The 23958-nt window shown below is 33.4% G+C and overlaps 1 long non-coding RNA gene across 1 annotated transcript in view; it reads left to right on the top strand.

Annotated features, from left to right (window-relative positions):
- LOC128240895 (uncharacterized) overlaps positions 1–23958 on the top strand; it is a 51699-nt gene that overhangs the window by 4227 nt on the left and 23514 nt on the right. The gene's annotated exons all lie outside the window — the stretch shown is intronic.

Genomic DNA, 23958 nt, shown 5'->3' with positions numbered 1-23958 from the left:
ACGTCTACCTATTTCTGGAAATATCTGAAATGGAAGTCAAATGTCGTCCCATAGAGCCGTACATGCAAATAAACAATTTTCAGACTTTCTATGGTATGTGTATACACAAACAAATTGGGTCGGAACAAATTTACCCACGCAATGCAACTTTATCATAGATGTAAGCAGGGCACCAACGCATGCGCCGTGAATAATTTCCACGTGCGCAATGTCCAAGTCGGCATATGCGTAAAGAAATAAACAAAGATTGTAAATCGTGTGCACGACTCTGTTTGACGATATTTGACTTTCATTTCACCTGTATCGTGATAAGCACACGTGTTGAATTGATGGGGCAATAGCGGGAAAATGCATTTTAGTCTTGAACATTTCGATAAAATTAGCGGGTAGTTGGTTCGTCAAGTAACATGTTTTAGGAAATTTGGGGTTTAAATTGCATTTGTTTTTGTTGAAACTGTACATTTCCTTAAAGATTGACACTGACTCTACAAGGAAAGTCCAAAAATGTAGAGTTTGGTTATGATTTGATAAAATTATGAATTCTTAAACATGGTCATTTCAGCAAATATGCAATAAAAAAAAATGCCAATTATCACATGTTACTGTTACCACATCATATTCTTACTTTAATAAGAATTGATAAAAAAAAAAGGATGGGGCGTGGGGTGTCAAAACAACGCAACCTGCCCCTGTGCTTTAATGTAGATATTTATTTTTGGATGTTCACTACACATTAAAAGGAAATAGTATGTACTCGCTGAAGTTCTTTAGCTAGACAGGACCCTCAACTCTGGCAACAAATAAATGAAAAAAAAACATGCTTTTTTTTCATTTTGCAATATGCAAAAAATTGTTAAATCACATCCAGTCTCATCTTTTACTGAATAAAATGAGATCCAGATCAGTTTGTATATCATTTTGTCTCTTTAAAAATTAAAAATACTCACAAATATGTTCTGTGATTTTTCTGTAAACTTCTGGGCCACAGAAATCTGGGTTGGGCTACAGAAATCTCATTGTCTGTAACCCCATTGGCTACCAGGGTAAAAAGGTTAATTTCGCACACTGTAGAAGGGGGTCAATTTTCAAAGTAATCTAAAAGGGCACCCTGGTTTAATCATAATATTAGTTCTGCAGTGATATTAATATTGATTATTCCAGCATCTGGCTTAGAAGCATCTGTATGAACCATTAAGAACTGGCGCTGTGTCGTTTATCGGCGTCGTTAACGTTTACAAAATGGCAGACTGTTTAACCGAAACGATCACATGTTAAAAAAGCGAGCGAAAATATTCCCAGTAGTTTCCTTGTCATGTGTAGTTAGCGATGTCAGATTTGTCAATATGTCAAGCAAACAGTCTGAAGTATGGCAAGATTTCACTAAATTTTAAAAAGATGGTCTTACGAAGGTGATGTGCAATTTCTGTGGAAGGCAATTATCATTGAAATGCAGGGACAACGACAAATCATTTGAGCATGTCAACAAATCTCTTAATATTAACAACATACAGTACACTCAACAAGTTAGACCAACTTTCTGTTTCCCTCCGCGGATTTTTGCTATCGCGCCAACACAATGATTTTATCGACTGTCCGTGTCCGAGTTTGAATTTAAGGCCCTCGGAGGGTGATCAGTCGACTGAAGATTAACGAACTCGGCATTCCTTGGAGGGGTTAACTCCGCGAAACTCTGCGGACACTTGATAAGAATCTACGCTAAAGTTCTTTTATTTTATTAAATTTTTTAAAGGATTACGACGGCTCCAGTAAATTGCTATTATTCTTTTTCCTCTGCTTGTTTTGCATGAAGTTAGCTTACCACAAGAATGCAGTCGTATTTCACTTAGTTGCACATGCATCTTATAAACATGTTTTTGCTAATGACTGATAAACACATTTCATCCCAGAAATACTAGGTTACACAATTTTGGAAAATCAGGAGGTCAAACACGCGTTCAAAGTTCACAGCGCATGGTTTTGAAGGCCTTCTTGTCTCGTTTTCTGTGGAAAATTCCATTAAAGGTCATAGCTATTTTTAACCACCAATAATAAATAGTATATTCTTCATTATATTGTACATTGCTTGACGTCAGAGGTCATGGTTCAGAATCGTGTAAATAGTCGGCTGCTTTATGATGCAATAAATTCAATTGGCGTTTACGGACATAAATACAAATTAAACATTGGTACATGTAAGAATTTTTTACGCTTAACAATGTGCATAAGCATTAAAAATAAATAACTTCTAAACAAGAATGTTTTCTTATTTATCTGATAAGACTCGGAGTTCCGCCGCGGGATCATAAAATCGGGCGATTCTCAACGCTATCGTTCATATTAAACTGGACGGTAAGCCAGCCACTCTGAGGAACTCGGGGAGATTTCAGCGAGGGCAATAGTTTTACCCTCGGAGGAAACCCGCGAGCATCGACTTTATCCCTCGGAGTGAGCGAGGAAAGTGGGTCTAACTCGTTGAGTGTACTGTATAAAAATTTGTTTTTTAAAGAAACAATCACTTATAATTCCTTCTAATAACATGCTGATTTTCGATAATTTGCTCTCTTTTTTTCCTGAAGTTAAATTAAGTACACACGAATTTCTAAATAATAATTTTACTATTGTTTTACATTGATCCCCTTCATAGGAGCCCCTGATAAAAATAGAAAATCATGATGTCACAACATGTGTGTATAAGGCATTAATATGAATGAACAATTGGGAAATAAAAAAAGAAATTGATTTAATTTGCACAAAGATTTATAATATACAAGTAAACAAAAAGTTCAATTTGGATACTGACTGTTAATGCATCATCATCATCAGACTAAAATACTACATGTTTTTTTTTACGTTTATGAATATGTAAAACTTGTACATAATGCATGAGTGAATGAAACGTGTTGATATCTACTGTATACATGCACGTGCATACAGGCAGTATTTATTAACAATGATGTTTAATAAATGGAATTATTTCTGCTTTTATGTCCCTTGACAAAAATCTATAAACATGGAAGTTTTCTTAATATTCTATATAAAGAAAAGTTTGTAAGAAGAAAAAATACAACTCCTGATACAAATTCTTTGCCTTCCTGTACGAAAAGAGCCACCTGGTTAAGACACGTAAATCAAGCAGAATCAGAGCAGGAAACCCAGCTGGTTTTTCACCAAAAGCCAGTTGGTTTGGGATAGAAAACCAGGGGGAAACATGGCGTAATATGACGAATTATGCAAATGAGCTGGTTTTTAAAACCAGGTGTAAATTTGATGAAATCAGGCATAAAAATTAATCCATGCGTAAAACAAATCCAGGCGTTAAAAATAATTCCAGGCGTAAAAATCAAATCAGGTGTAAAAAATCCAAGCGTAAAAAGGTAGGTTAAAAAATATTATCCATGTAAGGTCTACTTATACATACAAACAGAACAACGTAAAATGTTAAATAACAATGAATTTTATTGAATTAATACTTGAATGTATAAATTTTTCACAGAAACTGATTTCAGCATAATGCATTTCCTGTGCAGTTTCATATATCTATGATAAGTGTTCAGGTACATGTTATTTATTACTATCATGATTCTTTAATTAAAGACCTGTTACCAGTATAAACACAAGTTTATGTTGTTACAATCACCAGGTTAATGTTTATATTTCACTTTCTCGACAGTCACTGAATCCCACCTGTTAATGGTGATGCTCATATGATTTTCAGCTTGGTCCTTGTTTTCTGTCTAGTAGGTCATTCAGCATTTCTTTTGTAACAGTCATCTGTAAATATCAGATCACTTTTTATTTCACTGCAATGAAACATTGATCAAATGTCGTAGTGAACAAAAAGACAATGGTTTTACATTTATAAGAAATATATATGTTGTTACATGCAACCCATTGCAGCATTATTAGAAGAATATATTTTTTATAAACTTTTCTAAAACTGTAACCCTTCATACATTGATTCCCCTATTATGTTCACATGTCTTATTGCCATGGTATATTATATAAGTATCTATCATGTGTTACTGGTACGGATAGAAAAATCCGACCTGAGGGCACCTGCGTAAGCCGGTAACGAGGCTTGCCGAGTTACCAGCCACGCAGCGTGCCCGAGGGTCGGATTTTCTATCCGTACCGGAAACACATGATTGATATTTTTTCTTGCATATCTTAATTTATCAATTTGTGGAAAAAAATGACGTTGAAAACGAACTTTTGTACAATTACACCAAAAAGCGCGTGCGATGTTGTTTTCTGACGTCATAGAGCGCAGTAATTTGAAATAACTAAAACTAGCGTTTTTTACGATTATTTCTTTTCAATTTTAATTAAAAGTCTTGCAAACATATATATTTGACTGCGCTTAATTGAAATGGCATAATATACTATTCATAAATCATACAATAAAAGAAATAAGAAGTGGCGCGTTGTTGCGCGTGACTCATCTTACATGGGGTATGTAAGATGGGTTTTTCCAGCACTGGTCACATGACCGGAAATACACGTCCGGTATGCAAGAATAAGCTTATTACATGAATAAAGAATATGTTATTGTTATAAAATAATTCATAGTTCTACTTCATGACTACATGGGTTTATATTCATTATTTTTTTTTGGAAAGTTGGAAAGTAAAAACTAAATGTAATAGTACAGCAACCCACCATGTGGTTGAGCAGGGACACAGCCATTGTTCTTAAATTTTCCAACTTTCCCCAACATATCTTGTTTGATCACAGGATCCTCATCTTTGCCACGGACACAACATTGGCCATCTATACAGTCAAACCTGGTTGAACGATCACTTGCTTTAAAGGGTCACCTGCCTTATTGGGCCACTCCAAATTTTCCCATACGTTTTTACTATAAAAAGTATGTGCATTAAGCGGCCAACTGTCTAACGCGGCCGCGGCCACTAATATTTGTCCCCGTGAAGCCATAAAAACACTAATTAGCGGCCACTAATCCCTTGTCACTGAACTTAACCCAAGTAATGTTTGCCAATACACAGCTTTAATTAATACTGAAGTTGACGGAAAAGAACGACAGCCTCGGATACTTCCATCGTCCAATGAAAATGCCTATAACATCACACGATTACCATGCATGTTTACTTTTTGAGAGATCCTGTTTCTAACATGTCGGCGAATGTTTCGATCAGAATTTATGAAGATATTTTAATAATTACGAAGATAATTGTCAAATATCGACAAAGAACGCCGGATATTGTAATTATGAATTTACAGTTTGCACTGTTACTTGATGGTGTGAAACGAGTTACGATGTGTATTCATTTCCGTATTAATTTTCAAAGTGCTCAGCTTTATACTTCTACGAATGGATACTTACATTGCAAAGTTCGTGATATTCTTTTTAATTTGGTTAATTTTGGTTATGGCTGACAATAAAATAAATCAGAAGTGTTTGCCTCTAAACAAACGTGTCGAGTGTATTAAATTATTAGAAAAAGCCCCTGCATATATATAGTGCAAGAAGAAATGTAGACGGACTCAAATCAGTTTCTTGCTTATGCTAACAATTGAAATCCAAACACGAAAAGACAGAGGAAAATTACAGGAAACGAGGACTCAATGATCTTGTGTATATTCATGGTTTTTGACTCACACAGTGACATGTTTGACATAATAATGTTGGCTCAATGTAAATGCACTTTAAATTAGAGACAGAAGTTAAGCAAATGAAAATGAATGGTTACTTTAAAAATTGAACTTAAAAATGTACATTTAGTTGTGTGGACTATTTTTTTTTATGCTTTGAATGAGCATTGAATGAGCTTTTATATATTGCATTATATTTGTAATTTTGCAATAAAGTTCTTTTTTTCTACATTTTGTATTCAACCTTCTTTAATGGTACTGATGATACTGATTGTGGGGTGAGGTGGTGGTTAAGATACATAATCATCGACCTCTGTTTGAACAAAGCCAAAGTTTTAGAAAAGTCCAACCTGGATTAAGTGGCCACCTGTAGTAAGCAGCCACTTTTACCTTTCCCCAAAGGTGGCCACTATATACAGGTTTGACTGTAGTATTAAAATTAAGACATATGGTGGCTCAATTGTAACATTATATAAAGAATAGTATACATGAAGTTTATTGCAGCTTAATTATTCTAACTTTCAAGTATAAGAACTTGTGCATATATTCATATAATTACACACACTGTATTACAATCATGAGGCTTCAAAGCATCCCAGTGAGACAATTTGTGTTAATGGAGGTTCACTGTCCTGCATGAGAGCAATACTCAAAATGTTTAAATGCTGCCAGATAAAGAACTGCAAGAATATTATACTTAATCACTCACCATATTGGATTTATGTTCTTTTTACTGTGGAATATTATAAAAGAAATATGTTGAATCTGTTTTTACCTTTTAAATGATTAGGAAAAAGGTTGATCCACACAAATATGAGCTTCAGAAACAGCCATGTTTACATGATTCTTCTCCATACATTTGAATTTCCTACTCAGGTGAATGTTAACCTGATGCTGATTGGCTTAGATAAAACTCTCCAGGAAGCTTTCTGCCTGACCTTTGATTGAACTGATAAGCCCAGGGTGTGATACAACTGGACTCATAGAGAGAGAAATTTCCAGTTTCATCTATAATATCCTCGACAAAAAGTCAATTTTATTATTTATTCTCTTTTTAGACTATCTGCGCATGCGCGCAGGTAGTCTTAAGACCGCAAACTCCAAAGAACTACTTCTATTCATGTCATTTTTTTGTCTCAATGCGCTCTATGTTTAGCAGAATGACGTCGAAACCATAAAATAGATTGGTGGTATTGCAAGTATGAGTTTTTGCTTGTTCGGCTATTTCTGCGCTGTAATTCTGTATCCCGGCGTTTTATTTTTAGCAGAATATAACTATTTTTAGATCGCTTTATTTATCAGATTAATGTGGGTCAAAATAATGGAGGCTCTGTTAGGAAGGTAACATAATGATATTTACTCTGAGTTTAACCCATGATGTTCCAGAAATTATTACCGACCACAAGTTTCCGATCGCCGACAGGATTTGTTATTATAACCTGGCGTGACCCTGAAGCACGCTTATTTGTAATGGTGAATTTTTTAATTGACTTTTATGAGATAAGAAACAAAAATAATTGTCAAAATAGTTGTATCTCAGGTTTCGCGTTGCTAATGCTTCAAATACTATACATTGTAATTTACCTGCTACACAATAACAAGATACTATTCATTCTATGATTTTAGGCGTTTATATTCCTAATGAGATGTTTTCATTCTTTTGCATAAAAGCTTCGTTCCGGTGTATTCTTGGCATAGTTTTAGACATTAGGCTTTCAATTCATATAAGCACACTTGCCCTGATACGACAGTGAGTCAATGGCTTACGTTTAGTGAAGCAAAGTAGTTCGGATTTAACTTGTAAAACATCCGAAGAGTACGAAGCATTCATAACAGCACTAGTACTATTTCTACACAGGTACTTACATAAAACATAAATAACATTAAATTTATGAATAAACTTTTAAAAGCACAATCATATTCTCATTCATAAAACAGACAAGTTCTGATAATCTAAAATTAGTTTCAACTACAGTAACTGACCATATTCTAAATATAGTTTCAACATAAATTAACTGACCACATGTTTGAAAGGTATTATTGCTAAAGTTTTTTGTAAAATAAAATCAATTTCCTTAAACAATTAAAACATGTAAGTTCATAAAACTTGCCTAACGTATGATATATATTCAAAGCACCGAAATACCTTTAGTAACGATCGAAAGGGGCATGCATTATAACTTTAAATACATGGGGATGGGGGATACCTCGACTGAAGTGATAAGCTGTGCATTTTGAAGGAATTTATTGCTGAAGTTGGTTTTAAACAAATGATTTTCCTTAAACAAAACGTGTATGCTCTTAAAAGGAAATGGTATATATGATGTATTATACTTTCCTATCGTATTGTATCTAATCAAAGCAACAAAAAAACCTTTAGAAACGATTGAAAGGGGCATGCATTGTAACATGAAATACATGGGGATGGGGGGTTACGACGTTTAACAAGTGAACAAGTGAAGTTTACATATACAAAATGACACCAGACAATATAAAATATATATAGATATGTTTGTTTCCTTGCCCAATCTGGGCACAAGCTCTCTTGACCCTCGGCACAGTTTGCCCTTTTATCTATGTGCCCTTCACCCCTTCCCATTGTTCAAATAAAATTTGCAAGTCTCGCATATTTGCCGGCAGATAGTCTTTCAGCGCATCGCGCTTTGATTTAATCTTTGGCAACAGAAAAATGTCAAAGTATTAAATTAAATGCCTAGTATGGAACAAAAAATACTCCAAGTCTCAATTCACACCTTTGGCTTATTGCGAGAATGTCTAAGTCCAACTTAACACCTGGATTCGAAAAGTTACGCCTGGTTTGAATTTATGTGTATTCATATCGGGATATTTCACCTCTGGTTTTGGGTTCGTTTTACGTGTCCTGCTCCTTTAGACTAGTAATTAAGCACACGTAGTACAGAAAACCAGTTGGTTTCCGCCTGGTTTTCGTGTCGCAACCAGCTGGTTTAGGCCTGAATTTTTCGTACGGGCTACCACAAGCCTCAATTTATTAATTTTAAACCTTATATTCCTAGATCGAATATTCATAAAAAAAATCATGTCTTCTTTGGATTAGCAAAATTGAACTTGTCTCAAATCTTCTCTTATTGCATTATGTCAAATTGTTTTCTTCCTAAAATAGGGATTGGGTATAAATGTAACATTTAGCTCTGTTGTTTGTTATTGGCTTTGGTTAAAAATATCGATAGCTGATATTTAGAACAAACTGGCATTTAAAATCATTGCTCTGAATAAATAATTATCGTTTATACAATTTAGAATGTGATGGAAAAAAATCAGAAAATTGTTCTGACAAAACAGCGGCCTCGCTAAAACTTCCTTTTTTGACATCGTAAACATAAGGAGATTCCTGATAGCTGGGACCAATCCTACACATAGCTGAGTGTTAATGTTACATAAACGCTTGGACACAGGTTTTTTTTTCGGTATTTTGGGAAAATGACCTATTCTTGTGAGAATGGGAATTTTCGTGTCAATTTTACCAAATTTGGAATTTCGTTGTATATATTACAAAGGATTGGATATAAACTACAATTAATAACATTTGTGTTTTCAACGTAATATGAACAGACTCCATTGAAATATTCAATTGTTTGATTTACAAGTTCTTGGTTCAGAGATTGGTCTACTCATCAATGCATTGAAATTGCTGAATACTAATGATTAAATCTCAATCGGATTAGTTTTGTGACAGTTCATTTCACAATAGTTTTGTTAGTATTTTGCAACATTTTCAGGAAGTGATCAAATTCAATAGACGCTATCTTTCAGTTAAAGTCTTATAATGTCCCAACTTCTGTATTTTTAATTTGAAAAAAAATTCTGCCGGTCTAAAACTCCTTAATTTAAGAACATTGATTTGTAGCTATTGTAATACTTCAATTGTTTGTTATATAAATTGAATAAAGGTAAAACTGTTACAATATCGTAGACAAGACAACTGCCAAAGACAGGTTATTAAGGTTTTCGGATCCACATATAATACAACTACCACAGTACTTGGATTTTACACCATCATACAGTATGTCTCTGTGAATAGCCACTTGTTTGTAAGGGAAATAACTGTTTTGTTTATATTTTCATCGTTGTTTTTTTCTTCTAAATTTTTATTGGAAATTGGGGAAAAAGGATAATTATGCCATTGGGAACATGACTGAATATCGCCTATAAAATCGCTGGAAAAAACCCTGCAGACACGCCAATGATGCGATTCCACATCGGCAGCAATCAACTCGCTAAATAGATTGCAAAATTTAAGATACCCTCTAAAAATCATTCTCATTCATCAAAGATTTGATAATGATAAATCTAACCTCTGATTCAATCGCTGCAAAATTGAGTGCAAAACTATAAATATATCATTTTCCTGATGTCATTGTCAACCAATCAAAATGCTCATTACATTAAGCTTACTTAATACTGACCATCATTACACTGTTTTATCGCTATTTTTTTTCTTTGTAAAGTTAAGCACTCTTCTTTTGATACGAATATGTGTTTCATTTTTTAGCGATTTACCACACACAATGCATTCAGGTACTGAATTTCATAGTGGGCAAATATTTTGTTGAAGTAATAGTTAAAATGCGTCAAAAAGTCAAACATTAAATATATTGAAATAAGGCTACAAAACATACTATTAATCTTAAATAGTAAATATAAGATGCACATATTTCACTATAAGTATATATCATGTGTTTCCAGTATGGATAGAAAAATCCTACCCGAGGGCACGGACGTAAGCCGGTAACGAGGCTTGCCGAGTAACCGGGCACCCAGCGCGCCCGAGGTTCAGATTTTTCGATTCGGACCAGAAAAACATGATTGATATTTTTTCTTGCATGCCTAAAATTATGAAGTTGTGGAAAAAATGACTTAGAAATTAAAGCACTTTTGTACATTTCACCAAAAAGCGTGTGCGACCAATTGTGTACTGACGTCATAAAGCGTAGTAATTTTAGTCACTATCGACGTCAAATAGTTCCTTTAAAAATAGTGCTTTTCGATTATTTATTTTCAATTTTAATTAAAAGTATTGTATACTTATATTTTTGATTCCGCTTTATTGAAATTGCATAAATATACTTTTCATAAACCATACAATAAAAGAAATAAGAAGTGGCGCGTTGTTGCGCGTGACTCATCTTACATGGGGGGTGTATGAGTTTTTTCAGCACCAGTCACGAGACCGGAAACACACGTCCGGTATGCAAGAAAATTGTATGTTTTATAACGCAAGAAGTGCAAGTGTTCTTCGGTGGTGGAGACAGTGGAGGATGGTATAGTGATGTTGACACAATTTATTGTTCACACTTACTTATAGGAATACATATTTCAATATTTAAAATATCCAATCATGTTCCATTTATTGAAACACATATTTAATTTGAAAAAGTATATTGCGGGATAATTGCCAAATTATAAACAATCGAGCATATTAAAGTCATGAAGTTCCCAAAAATTGTTATTACAATTGTCCACACAATAAATGTGGTAATCATAAGTTTATTCATGTCAATGTCCTCTCGCATACATGTCATAAACAATGGACTAATATTACATAATATGTCTCATGGAGGGGCCATAAACCAATATCGCGCATTCGATCCAATACACCAGTCCAATTCAGACTGAAATTAATCTGATGATAATACAGAAAAGTGCATTTGAAAATACGTATAACAAACTTAAGTTTCCCTGGATCAAAATTGATCAGATAATTTGAATTTCATGTATGTTGAAAATCGAACGACATATATATATATATATACCACTTCTCATACCTGTGTATCGAGGGTTTTCAAATAAACATTAAAAGGAACCAAAATGTTTATATCACATGAACGTATCAATATCAAAGGAACTGGGAAGATATATTATAAATTAATCGGCTATGCCGGTTTAAATATATTTTTTCTCCTGTATGGATTCTGGACATATGCTAGTATGAAAAAAATTTGTCTTGGAATTTGCCATTTTGGAATTTTAACGGATTGAAGATATAAGTACAAATAAGTGGTTAACATGTCATTTAATCATGATATAAGAAGTATGAAAAGCTGGACTCTTGTCTCAAGTCAGTTGTCGTCAGGAATCCTAATCTTAATTGTGTTTGTAAGGCTCTTTTTCATTGGCTATTATAGGCAACCACCTCAGTTTTCTGACTCCAAGTGAATCTATAAATAGAAACCAGGGAAATGTCTGATTGGCTGAATTTTCGCTAAGTGTGGTACTCATAGCATCATCACTCTGTTGAACGAGAATGCTATATATAGATTCCGAAGAACAGATTTTGGTCTCCTGATTTACGGGTACTCGGGTTACTGGATGGGTAACAGAATAATGGTAGTACAAAGGGCGGACCTAATATTTACGTCTGATTTGACTTTCTTTTGAAATTTAAATGTTTTTCTTTGCACTTTTATTACCAAAAATTAAAAGTTTGATCCAAAACATGGGATTTCGCAGGCATACCTGTCTTGCCAAAGTAAGAGTCCCTCCTTGATAGTTGGGATCCTCGGGATCCCGTACATGTCGAGCGCTGATTCATACAGCTTTTAAAAATGCATGAGGTCAAGTGGTCGAAATTAGCAGTGTCAAGCCCAAAAGCTGGTAAAATATCAATCAGGCTTGTTCATTATCCAATTAAGCATTAGCCCAATGGGTTTGTGGACTTTGTGGCTGAGATAAATTCCAATTGTATCCATTTCTTGTCCTTTCAATTTTTTTTTTTTTTGGTCAAATGCATTCTTTCACAATAATCCAAAACGAGGCTTTCTCTGTTTTTGGAATGTCTTGAATGTTTTCCATGACCATGTCACCAATCATCTCTGAAATGTTCATATATACCAATATATACTAATATACCAATCAGGCTGCAGAGCCAATCATTCATGTGAGGCCTATCTAGTAAGACTTGAACATAATTCTAAAAGGGCACAGCTTGACAACAAATGCCTAGCGGCAGTATTCTTGGACCTCAGATCAGCATTTGACAAACTATGGGGTCAAGGAGCATCTAACATACCCACATAAAGTAGAATTAGGTGTAAAATGCTCACTTGGATTAATGCATTTATTTAATCAAGGAAATTAAAAGTATCACTAAAAGAAGAATACTCAAAAAACATAGAAACAGCCAATGGCTGTACACAGAGCAGTCTCTATAATCTCCAATCATATTTTCACTTTTCATGAATACACTAAGTCTTAGAGACTCAAATGAAAAAAGCAACTCAATCCTAAAGCCTGTCTTTCATAATGAAGAAAAGAAACTACAAATTATACAAAATACTGCCTTACCCTTTAGCGCATGTAAACGATTTTGGCAGACATTTCCCATTACTGCATGTATATATATGCATGTGGCCGACTCTTATCGACTACTTTATGTAAACACATTGATCACATTTCAAATGGGTCATTTTAATTTTGCAAGTTTCTTTTTGTAAACCAATATCACGGATGTTTTAAAAGTAAATTTAAGAATTATGGTTATTAAATTAGGATTTTTTAATTAAGTGCAAATCGCAGGTGTAATGTTCCACTGCGAGACGTAAATAGAAGGAGGCTGTCAGAATGGAAATTTCCCAATGTCATTAATGCATAAACCATCAAATAGATTACATCAGTTCACTTTAGCATACAATTTATAAAGATTAAAATTATTTAAGATTAAACTTTTATTAAAAACAATAGAAGTTTTTGTGTGTTGCTGAGAATGTAATGGATAAATTCGCTATTAAGTTTCATATCCATGAACTTTCATATCCAGCATGGGGTCAGTTTTCAACAGGGTCAGCCTGTGCCAAAAAAGCGTCTTTAAACTGTGTTTAAAGCTTCTCAAAAGCACTGGAAAACGAAGCAGACTATTGGCCAAAAAATGAATTGAAGCTTTTAAAGATTTCAATAAAAGCACAGCTTTTGTGAAGCCTTAAGAGCCATATTGGCCTAAAAAGCGCTGAACTATCAAAGAAATAAATGTGTTAAAAGTTTGAGTTAGATCCTCATGTCAAGGATGATCGATCTACCAATCAATAACAAATGTAACATTGACCCTATCCTTGAACCATAAGGGCTTCCTAAAGTTTGAAACCTCGATCGGTCCAGGCAGGCCTTGAATCAGTAACACCCCTCCTGAAAAAAAAACAAATTAGTTCAGATCCTAAGATTTGAAGGTTCTCAGACAACGATTTTATAATTAATTATATCCCATAGTGTAAAATGGGATCATACGATATTCAAATGACCGATTGAAATACAATACATCGCCATACACCTTTAATCTCACTTATTAACACATGTATTAAAATGTGTTGTATATATATGTCGGCTGCAGATCAAATGGTACACTGTGGTGTGCTCGTGATCTGACGTCACAAAGTATACCGTTTGATCTGTAGCCGACATATACAACTTATTTCAATACATCTGCTAATAAGTTAAATTCGCAGGAGGATTGCAGTTGATGGGACTTACAATTTAGCCAAAATAATGAACCATTGATAATTGCGGACTTAAATTTATGTTACGATTAATGAAATAAGTATTGAAACCTACCATTTAGCCCGTGTGTATGCAAAGTCTAATCATAAGAAAAAAGTTAGTTTTATTTCGGACATGGAGAAAATATACCAGTGATCAATATCCAAAATATTTGCATTATACAGCCATTTTGGATCGAAAATAGAATGAAATGAACAAATTTTAGACCAATTTTTTTACTATTATCTGATCATGAAATTGGTCCGGCTGTGGTCAAAATCAGTCCAGACTCGCAAATTGTTGGTTTACTAGAAGCCATGCTTTGAACACAAAGCCAGCCCTGCTTTGAACACAAAGCCAACAAAGTAAAAGACTTTTAAGTGCCATACATTACTACCACTAGTGGTAGCATGTTCTCTCACAAAAGATAAAGCCCTTTAGGCAAAACCCCATTTCTTAAACCTATCAATAAACATTAGAACTCAATATAGACTTATACTTAACAAATTAGTTATAGGAAAGAAAGAGGACCCTAACATTAACCGTCAAATAGTAAATGAACACATAGATAGCAAATATTACATCTCATGGCAGGTTTTCAAGGATGGAAGCAAAAACTCTCCATTTGCTGGGCTTTTTAAGTGCCCTCATGTAAATGAAAACAAGCTTTTCAACATTGCAACCAGAAATTTTACAGCAAATACTTTATAACACTATACTGCTTCATAATCTAGGCGTGTCAATAACATTTGGCAGAATTCGTAAAAATGTGACCATAATGTTTCCAGCCAATATTGATTTTTAAAATTTATTGCATGTCAGTGCTTTCAACACAAACTATTACAACAAATTCTTATTTATCATATTTTAGAACATTTGCAATGATTAATCCATGCATTTTTTTTATAAAAAAAAGGTTTTTGTATCACCATACCGTTTGTGCAACTAACTGAATTGCTATCAAGATGTTAACCCTGAGTCCGTGTAAATTGTTCACTAGAAAAAGTGCTTATCGTCTTGCTAAAATGGGACGGAATCGATTTTGCGTAATATTCACAAAATTTTAAACCTAAGGCCTTGTGTTTTTAATAAATTGGTTAACTGATCCCCCTCCCAATTATTTCGAAACCTTAAAAAAAAAAAAAATGAAAAAAATTCTTTTTTTTTTTTTTCGGACCACCCGTCCAACAATTTTCAAAAAAATCCGTTAACCAATTAATAAAAAATAAGGCCTAAAAAAACTTAATGATTCGGAATTTCTTGTTACATGCAATACTTGGTTTTCCTTTAAGTAGTCGTAAAAAATGTGTTCGATGATTTTATAACTTAGGTTTAATGTCTAGGCTAAAAACAACTAGCAGTGTATGAAGTCTGCTTAATGTTACACAACCATGGGGAAACAGATAATCACCGAATATTTATTTATATTAGGAAAGAACTGTTACAGTAATAAATTTAAATATGCAATTGTTTTAATTAACCTTTCATTTTGTCATTATTCAACAAATAAGAATACAAAACTTACCAAATGTTGCTAAAAGTATCCTCAAATAAGTGGTATATTGGTAGCGTGAAGATTTTCTGTCTTCTCTGTCCAAAATATTGGCATATTTTATAACTTATTTTTATTTTATTAAACATGATATTTGCATAATTTAAATACAAATCACTTCGGTAAAGGTGTTCTTTATGGAAAGGGAAAGGCAATTGCTATACAAATGAGGTCGACCTGAAATAGAAACAAATGTAAGCAAATGAACCACATAATTGTCTTTTTTTTGTGAAATCTGCCATTTGTCTGGATTCCTAGTCATATTTGCATCTTAGGAAATGAAACTGCTGATAAAATTGTATAACAAAGCATCAAGGCACGGTTCACCAACAAACATTAAATCAAAGGGGCTAACAGGGGATGATACAATTGCAAGAGAGAAAAAAAATACTTACATAAAATTGACATCGTTGTGTATAACGCATTGAATCTTACGACACAATTGTATCTTTCGCAGATTTTGCGCATTTTTCCAATTCGAAATTTACTACAGTTGCCTACCACGTAAATCCCAGTCAGTTTCAAAAATCGCCTCGGTATATTATCTGTACTCATAAACAGATATGATTAAAGCTTGGAAACCATTATGCGTTATTTTAAATGGGGGAAACACAGATGAGATAGCAACATGATTGTTGCATTTATTATTTTAACCATGTAAAGTGACTATCATCTGCCTCTTACTAGCTCGCATTGACAATTCTAGGCTTCTTTTGAGAAAATAATGTATTTGCTGATATTTTAACCATCTGGTGTCTAGCCCCTGCATCCCACAGTGAATCATACAGCTGGATAAAGAATCTAACAACAACAAAAATGTGTATGAGACTTTAAAATACATTAAATTGAGCACAATTTTGAGTATGGGAAAATTAACACTTCAAAACATACAGTACAAAATTTAATATACAAAAAGATAAAAGTCTACACACAACTTTGTTTAGGAACCTGAGTATGCTAGCTGCAGCTAAGAACTATACAAATACTGACTGCTGTAACCAATTATGTGGTGACAAAGAAACTTTCCACCACATTTTATTCAAATGCCTGTCATATTAAGAACAAAGAGAAAACCTGAAAATAGAACGACAGGTATTATCGGGCGATACTATTTCCCGGTCTCTTGCCATATTATTCAGTCTCATCCTGTCTCCTTATTCCCGGTGCCTATTGAGGCATATAACAATAATGGCTTCAGGCAACAGATTGTGTTGCCGGTGCTTGGTAAACAATATCGACAATTTCGTTTGCGTTTAATGTTAGTAAATAATGAAAATTAATACCAGTATATCATTTTCAAATTTAGTCGATATTAAGATAATATTTATTTAGCTTTTTTTAAGACTCTAGGCTAGTTTTAAGACTATTTTGGGCGAAAATAAAAGTATTTCGAGGGAAGATAAGCAAAACGTAATGTCTATTTATTACTCATTGTTTATGTTCAATATCTTAAATATTAACACTACATACACAATGAAACTGAACACTATAATTTGGTTTAAACATATTTTATTAAGCAAATTTTATCAACATTTCAATACAAATACATAATCAAATTTCAGGATTGGAATGGTAAAAATAAACTAATAGAGTTCCTTTCCCTGTTAGGATAAATTACAATTAGCATTTTTGGCGGATACTAGTGATGAAGTTATAATCATATTAATATACTCGCTCATATTAAATAATGTTTAAAATTTAGGCAGTTGAATGAGAGACTTTAAATGCAATAACCTTTATTGTAGAAAAAACAACTTTATTCTAAATTAATCAACTGTATTGAAGTAGAAAAAATAATATAGTATGAGAAAATTAAGATCAAAGAAGAAAAAGAAAGAGAGGCAAAGTAAAAGATGTGTGAGTGTTGGTGATTTGTGTCTATCACTGGCTTTCAAATCTTTTTGACAAATAAATAAAACGATGAACTGCATCAAACAGAGTACTATTTTGCTCTTCAGTCAGTGTGTCATTACCATATAGTAAGGAACGGAGGGTAACCTCAGTTAGAGATTGAATTGTATTAAACATATTTTGCCTTTGGTCAGTAAAGGGAGGACAAGTAAAGTGATAGTGGTATGTAGTCTCCTGTCTACCACACCTACAAAATAGTGAGGGAATAATATTTTTAACATAGTGATGGTGATTCAGGGAACTACAATCGTTGCGTAGGCGAGTGTACAGGACCTGAAGCCGGCGTTTCCCGTAATAAACTATTCTGATGTTTAGGATTTATCAGAATAGAGGTATGATTTAAAACCAGCGATATTGTTTACAGCCTTTGCATCAACTTGAAGAGAATTCCATGCAGATATTGTAGAGGGAAGGAATGCATGAATTCATATACAAAGATGTGCGGGCTCGGAAACTAGATATATTGGATGAATTTTCTAAGTGTTCTTGATGAAGCTTGTCCTACTGTCTGGGGAACCAAAACCGACAAGTAATCTGGCGTATCACCATTTTTCATTTTAAAGAAGAGAAGAAGTTTGTGTTTCTTTGCATCTAGTACTTAAAGTTTCCCAACCAGATTCAATTTGTAGTAAATGCAGAGAAACAAGTTTTGTACAATCAGTAACTATACGTGCACATTCGCTATGTATTTTATCCAGTTCGTCTTTTTTTGTATTGTGTACAATTATCCCAGATAGCATCTGCATACCCCAAGATAGGCCTAATAAAGGAAAGAAATATTATATACCTCCAGAGACCGCCTCAATTAGATAACGAAGATGTTTCATTATATTAACTCTGGACCAGGCTTTATCTTTGATGTAGTTAATATAATAATAATAATAATAATAATAATAATAATAATAACTTTATTTAAAGAAGGTAACACATTAAGACATAGGCATCATATTATGAAAAACATAACACACGTCTTATTTACAATGCGGGCTTCTGAAATAACATACACAGACACACACACGCACACACACTAAATAAGATGTGATGCAAATAATACTCGAAACACAAATGAGAAAACACATTTCAGTATCGCAAAAATACATATTGTTAAAAGGCATTATTACATGTTTTTCATCATAGCCTATAACTAGAATTAATGATCGTTTTGACATATATGGAATTTCAGAAAGGTACGTATTAAAACGCAATACGAAAACATAAAGAAACATGAATATAATACATTCATTTAACACATCAATGCTTAATAATACATCAATTTGTACCTAAATGTTAACAAGAAAACTCATCCAAATTGTATAATTGAGTAAGTAGGACAGTCACACAATTATTTAACAACTTACTCAACATATGCATACATATAAACTATACCTACGGTATGCATGGAATTATGCATACAATTTTCACAACGGATTTTGCGATTGATTATGTAAATAGAAATTCTTGCAGCGGGTTTTAAATGTATTTTCCGTGTTAGACTTGTGTATTTCTACTGGTAAAAAATTCCAAACTTTCCCACTGTAGCATGCAAACGAGTGTTTCTTGTATTGAGTTTTATGTCGAAAGTGAGCAATGTCTTGTCGCGTGGAAGATGGTAATCCATAATCTTGTGTTGTTAGATATCTTAATAATGTCTCTTATGTAACTCGGTGTAAGATTATTAATTGATTTAAATACCATAACTGCCGTTTGATATTTGCAACGGTATTCAAATTGAAGCCATTCTAATGTTTTAAATAATTCATGCGATGGCGTTCTAATAGGCTTAAAGAGAATAATTTTTGCAGCTCTTTTTTGAAGCATGGTGATTTGTCTCATATGGGTTTGCTTACTTTTCCCCCAAACGCTACAACAATAGTCAAACATAGGAAGTTTATACGATTTATAAAACAATTTTCTCATTTGATCCGTTAAAAAGTAATTGAGTCTTTTTAAAAGGGCTTTGCAGTTACTTTCTTGCAGACAAATTCAACTTGCAAATTCCACGACAATGATGAATCAATAATAATTCCAAGCAATTTCTTCGAAGTTACATTTTCAATTAGTACAATTGTCTACGAATAAATTGAGTGCACATGCATTTCTTAACTTTGCATTTGAACCCAGCAACATGCAATTAGTTTTTTGTGGATGTATTGCCATGTTGTTTAATTTGCACCAATCAGATACAACATCTAAATTTATTTGCAACGTACATTCAATTTCCTGCGTATTTGAACTTTTTGCATATAGTGTAGTATCATCAGCATATAAGTCAATCAAGGAATTTTCAATTTCCTAGGTTATGTCATTAATATATATAAGAAAAAGAATAGGACCAAGATTGGATCCTTGAGGAACTCCAGACCTTATACATCTTTGTGAAGATTCGGAATCCCCAAACTTTACAATTTGGTGTCTATCTTTCAAATACGAAGTTATCAGTTGGACGGAATTATCACTGAAATTGTATAATTTCAATTTATGTAAAAGTATTTGGTGATCTACTAGATCGAACGCCCTATCGTAAATCAAGGAAGAGAGCACCTACATTAAGTTTCCATTGTCAATTCCATCAATCCAGTCATCAATTATTCTTATCAACGCTGTATGACAAGAATGTTTTTCTCAAAACCCAGATTGAAATTCATGTATGACATTCGTATTTTTTAGAAATGTTTTGATTTGATCTGCCAAGTGCTGTTCAAACACCTTTGACAATGTTGGAAGGATAGAAATTGGTCTATAATTGTTTGGATCATTGCGATCATAAGATTTATATATAGGCAAAACCTTAGCCTCTTTTAATGAGTCTGGTAATATTCCTAGCTGTATGCTATTATTTATAATGGACTTTAGTGGTATAACAATACAATCACCACATTGTTTTAGGATATTAGGCCCTATTCCATCTAATCTTGTAGCTTTTGCCGTATTAAGCTAATGTCAATATACATCTTTACCTCTAATGGGGTGATGTAAGATATATCAAAGTACTGACCCTTTAGCAAACTATTTACTTTAGTACCAAGTTTTGAAAAATGTGTTTCATCGAACACTGATTTATTGATACAATCAGATATGTCAGTAAATGCTTATTGAACACATCGAATATTTGTGCATCGCCAACAACATTTATTCGGTTTGTATGAAGGTATTGTGGTAATATTATACTATTATTGTTAATAGTGTCATTATTATTATTCAACTCTCTGAGGTTCTTCCAATAACACCCTAGAATCTTTACAGTTTTTTACAGCTGTATTGTAATAATCTTTCTTGGTTTGACGTATTAATCGAGTAACATTATTTCTTGTAAGTCTATATTCCGACCACTGTTTACGCTTTTTGAATCGATTTCTTTCTTTTATAGCCAACCTAATTTCGTCAGTGTACCAGGCTGGTTGTGTTTCAAATTTTATTTGTTTTTCTTTCAGTGGCGCATGGTGCGACAACACCTCATTCAGTCGCTTATATAAAACTTCCATGGCTTCATTAGGGTCTTGAATTTGTTCAACCCCATTTATAAGTTTCTGAAAGACCTATATTTTGTATGATGTTGATGCGTGTTTTCTGAAACCTTTCGTAAACGGGCAGCTCTTGTGAAACAAACTGGAAAGTAGTCACTTATACTTAGACTTGATACAAATGCTTCACATACTCGATCCACTGAGTTCGTATATACATGATCTATAATAGAAGATGTTTTCTTTGTTACCCTTGTAGGGACATCTATAAGCTGGTTTAATCTGTATTTTATAATACAATCCTGCCATGCGGTAATTTTAAATGACTCACATTCGGCATTATAATTTATGTTAATGTCTCCTATGATATGATACTCTAAATTTATTAGTCTTGAGCATGCCAACTGCAATCATCAGAGAGAAAAATGCCAAGATGTTTGTGAGATTCAACAGAAGGAATATCTGTGTTGAACATATTCACATGTGGGTGAATGGGTTTATTTCTTTTACGAGATATGACCATTGATTCTGATTTTGATGGATTGAACTTTACAAGCCATTTTTCGGCCCAGAGAGATATTTTGTTAATATCAGTCTGTATTTTTAAGGCTGTAGACTGAGGGGAGTCGACAATAACAAAGAGACTCGTATCAGCCACAAAAAGGTTTATGTTCGAATCAACCTCCTTAACAATATCATTGATGTATACAAGGAACAAAAGAGGACGTAGAATTGATCCCTGTCGGACTCCCGCTTCAATCTCAGATAATGAGGAAGTAGCTCCTGGAATTACAACGCGCTCAGAGACCTATTTCCTAAGTAATTGGAAAACAAAGACAGTATACGACCAGAAAGTCCTGCTTGTTCAAGTTTGTACAATAGACCACAATGCAAAACCTTATCAATCGCTTTACTTATATCGAAAAAGACATCAAGTCCATCGTCGAGAGCTTGACAAAATGTATTAAAGAGATGAGACACTATAAATTGATCATTTGTATCAAGAAAATAAGACTTGATGAGAATATCTTTTAGCAAAAATAAGATATTAGGAAATAAGAGGTAAGATAAGAGGGGAAAGAACAATGTTCTGCATCAATATAGGAAAACGTCTAAAAATCAAGAAACGCTTAATGTTTTGAAATTAAACTTTTTTTAGTATTATTCATATTCTGTAGTAAATTTACCTATTTTTACTTCTGTTACTAAATCTGACTCTTTTTGATCTGCGGAATATTATAGTCACGAATGTATGTTTCATGTGTTCCACATATATATTTTGATACATTTTTTTGGTAGAAAAATAGCGAAGTATCTTAGAATAAAAAGTATTATATAATTATCCGTATTATATATCATCCGAAACTATGATTAACAATTAACACTTCAAAGTATTTCGCCGCTGTCACTTGGCTACTGTTGTCAGGCATGTCTGTCATCGCTTGTTTAAGAGGCAGCTTCTGTTTATTGAGTATTGTCAATTAAGGTGCACGTGTCAGACAAATAACTCTTCTAAAATATCTGGGTTTTCAACTCGGATACTAATTGTTCATACTTAACTACTTAATACAGTATTTTGATAATAGAAAGAAGAAATTATTTGTGCCTTATTAATATATTTAAAGCAATCATTTAACTAAAACGATGGCTTGTAGCAGAAATGTATTACTAAGTTCAAATATAAATGGAAAAATTCCCAAATGTACACAGAACAGCTAGGTAGGGTGTTACCAATTTTTATGTGAAAAACTGCAGAAACAAGCTCAGTAGCTAATAGTTTAAACATAAACCCTGTTGAATTGCACAGGGTAAACGCCAAAGACATATAAACCATGTGTTTCAGAAAATACTGAGTTAATTCTACAAGCCACACTAAAATTATATTGGTGTCTGTCCACCAGGGTGAAATCTATCTACTCTGCTCTTTGCGTTGTTTTAATATAAACATGTGTTATTTAAGCTGCACTCTCACAGATATACCATTTTTACAACTTTTTTATTTTTTGTCTTGGAAAGAGCAAATTTTTGCGTAAATATCTGCAAACCAATGATAAAAGATTGCTGACAAAAGATCAGATCGCAGATTCGCATATTTCTGTAATTAAATTAATGTTTTCACTCGTTTTCAATAAACCTGTGCATTAAAGCAGTGGCAAAGACAAGACAATCGATTTTTTAAAATACTTTATTTAACATTCTTATTGAAAAGATAAATTATGATTATGATTATACATGTAGAAATAATATAAATACAAATTCCAGACTTAAAATTGTATTATTTAGACCACGAATATTCCACAACAAATACAGCTGAAACACGAAAATTGACAACAGCTATGATGATATTAACAAATATGTCTTAATACATCAATACCAATTACACTTTATCTAAAAGTTGCTCAACTCTCTCAAAGTCATTGTCTGGTATCACTAGCATGCGTTTGACTTTCCGGTAGCCATGGGTGTTGATACTGGGCTTCTCCAAGAATGTGATTTCAAAAGTGTTATCCTCATCATCAGAGTTCATGATTTTACCAATGTACCAACAATTTAGATACGACGCAGCGACATAATCACTAACATGATATGTTTCTTGTGTATAAACATTGCCGTTGACAGATTCTGGGACAGGATCGTTCGTAAGCCTAAAGGAGTATACTTTGTTACTTAGTTCTTTTTCATTGTGTGTTGGTTTTGTAGTTTTGAGAACAAGCAAATTCGCCTTTCCAAGTACCACAAACTTCGCAATCATCAGCGACGCATACTCTACAGTAGCAACTAGTGTTTCAAACTAAGATGCTATTTCCACCCTTACCCTGTACAGCGTGTATTTTCATTGTTCCGGTGATTGGTTTGAGCTGAACTTTACTAGTTTCAGTAGCTTTCTTCTCACACTCTTCAGATGAAACAAACACG

The sequence above is a fragment of the Mya arenaria genome, chromosome 7 (genome assembly GCF_026914265.1).
Source record: "Mya arenaria isolate MELC-2E11 chromosome 7, ASM2691426v1".
NCBI lineage: Eukaryota > Metazoa > Mollusca > Bivalvia > Myida > Myidae > Mya > Mya arenaria.
The sequence above is the reverse complement of the archived record's forward strand: the minus strand, read 5'-3'. Positions and strand labels throughout refer to the sequence as shown.